This window comes from Morone saxatilis, unplaced genomic scaffold, assembly GCF_004916995.1.
Source record: "Morone saxatilis isolate NCDOM2014 unplaced genomic scaffold, NCSU_SB_2.0 Contig3, whole genome shotgun sequence".
NCBI lineage: Eukaryota > Metazoa > Chordata > Actinopteri > Moronidae > Morone > Morone saxatilis.
In genome coordinates, this window is record NW_023339873.1 from 23,787,110 (window position 1) to 23,790,306 (window position 3,197).

Here is a 3,197-nt window from a genome sequence, read left to right on the forward strand (position 1 = left end):
CTTCAATAATTTCTACATCGAAGCCATCAACCTGTCTGTTAGACCCCATCCCAACTAGGCTGCTTAAAGAAGTCTTACCCTTAATTGGCACTTCTTTACTGGATATGATCAATCTTTCTTTATTGTCTTATTGGCTTAAAGGAACTGCACTAAGTGTGGCATTAAAGGAACCGCACTAAGCTGGTTTAAGTCATACTTATCAGATCGTTCTCAGTTTGTACATGTTAACGATGAATCCTCCATAAATACTAAAGTTAGTATGCTGCTTAACCAGCCTTTCAAAAACATCTCGATGACACAGGACATTCACCCTGATTCTCTTATTGACGACAAGGCAAGCCTCTTATGATCAGTCACATGACTTTGTTGATATATGGTCTCGAGGATAGGTAATAGGATGGCGTCATTCAAAGTGAAAACGGTGGTGATGAGCTTAGTGAGGTCAAAATAGATCCCACATTATTATTTCATTGTATATAACTGCACAGTTCCATCACCTATATTCCAAGAGTATATTCCACATGATTTTCACATTTCCTCAGTACACCTGACTATCTGACTATATCAGATATTAGGGGCAAAATTAAGTAGCACTCCACACCTGGTGCTCATTGATAGAGAGAAGAACAGGTGTTTGTCTACTACACAAATCTAGCTTTTGACAAAGACCTCATGATGAAATGTGTCAAGCTTATTAATTTTTTTTTATTTTTAACTATATCTTGTATTCTAGCTAAATAGGATATTTTATTTAATTTAAGTAGACAGTGTCCATTGTCCAAGTATGTAGCACCCACTGAGTCATTAGGAGACCTCTGTCTGTAACAAAAACACAACCATTTTCATTGTTGTCTAACCTCATCCTGAAATGATCATTCTCTGAGAAACAACTTATAAGTGGATTTTCCCAAATTGTTGAACGTGTCCTTTAAGAGTACAGCAATGTTACTAATGAATGAAACAATAAAGCTACCACCAACTTAAAAATCTCCATTTTCTCCCAACTCCCAGCCAGTGGCAGCAACACTGAGCTCAATGCTCTGGAGCAGCACTCCAGTTGGTTAATAAGGAATACATATTCCTATATCCTATATGTACGTCAAGTTCCACAATGATTGAGATTTATAAAACTGATCCATGTGTACGTGTGCTTTATAAATCTTACAAACGTTATGTGGCAGCTGTGGCTCAGGTGGTAGAGTGGGTCTTCTTGGGTTGTCGTTGGTTCGTTTTTGGTTTATATAACCTGAACCCATATTACTCCCGATGGCTGTGCTGTCGGTGTGTGAGTGTGTATGTGTGTATAAGTGAGCATAGTATTCTGGTGACTCTTTGGATAGGAAGTGCTATATTGCTCTTGAGGAGCAGGGTGGCACCTTGTATGGCAGCCTCTGCCATCAGTGTGTGAATGTGTGTGTTAGTGGTCAGTGGTCAGTAGACCCAGAAAAGCGCTGTGTAAAGTCCATTTCTGTATTCATGAATCAACACAGTTTTACGCATCTGCCCCCAGGTCGTTCATATTCTGACAGAGCCACACTCCATTTCCTGTGGGATCTGACCTCACTCCTGAAGATTCCTCTCCGTCAATTGGACTGTCACTCCTAGACTGCTGTCAATCAGGTCTTTCCCTTCACAATCCACGTCATCTGTTTATCTCGCTAATCCAGAGGCACAACTCCAGGCCAAGAAGTGAATAAGAGTCACCCAAACAACAACCTGGGGTGGCTTGGTTTCCTTCTCAGTGGGGGGATAATTACGCTGATGGTGCTTAAACTTAACTGAGAAGTAGGATACAGAACAGCTGTTCTTTGCCCCCTGCCTCTAGCAAATCACCCGATGACTCACCTGAGTCAGAGGGGATCGGAGACCAACCAAGATGGATTTTCTTGCCTCTAAAAACAGACCAGTCATGGTTAACATAGCTTATTACATTATTTTAAAAGCTAAAATGTTTTTTCCTACATACTCATCCAAACAATTAAATGAGTCGCAGTAAAAGCCTATAAAGATTCCATTGGAATTAAATCCAGAAGCTGTTCTTTTTGTTGTTACACAGCTACTATAGGTCTTCCTACTATCTGTCTGTATGGCTACTTTCACAGCACAAATCACATGGAATTTGATCTTTTTAATTCTAATAAACTTCACTTTCACATGTGGTCCAAATCAGAAAGTCACAATTCATGTGACTCTTAGGTCACTCTAACTTGATTTGTTACAATTCTGTGCTGTCGGGAGTCACTGTGAATACAAACATGGAAGACAGCTGCAATCGAGGTAGTCAGTCAAAGGACAGTAAGGTTTTAGTGAGTGAGGACCTCAAATGTGTTAGTCAAATCGTAACTGATCTGTGTTTGCTCCGACTCCGCATCCACTCAAACTTCTATACTGAAGTTCCTCCAGCCATAATTAAAATTTTGGCTCTCTTTCTCTTCGTCCTCGTTATCATCTGCTACTAAATTTGCTGGCTTCCACTACACATAAACTCATAAATGAAACTGTAACCCCAAAATTCCACCAGGCACACTTTTGTGAAGATGTTGGGGGGTAAACACTGACATAAGTGGCCTCCATGTTGATAGCATGCTGCGTGTGACGTCATATCATGTGAGTCAGTTCAGGACCGTGACCTGTTCACACTGGCTGTTCACATTATTTTTTTAAATGTGGCACATATCAGATCCCAAACAAAAAAATCTTCAGAATTAAATCAGAATTTAGAGCTAAGGCTTGTGTGAACGTGGCCTATGACTAATGTGCACAAATCACAAGATATGCCTTTTAATGCTTTCTATAAAAAATATGAAGCTTTGAGAGACTTCCGGTAGGTGACAAGATAAAGTAGTCGCACTTTTCCACGCTCCTGACCTGCCAACATTTAAACTCTCCTGAGAGTTCTACCGCGACAACATAACCAGCCATAAATACTTAGATATAGCCCTCAGCACTTCCCCACGTCAGAAATATGTCTAACAGATCTAAGAGAGACGAGCAAAAGAGGGAAGATTCGGCGACCAGCACCGTTACAGCTACGTTAACAGCTATGCTCTTCGTTGGAAGCTTCTGCCACCACGACCAGCCAGGATATGCAAGCCGTGGAGATTAATTCAATTCAATTCAATTTTATTTGTATAGCGCCAATTCATAACAAGTTATCTCAGGACACTTTTCAAATAGAGCAGGTCTAGACCGAACTC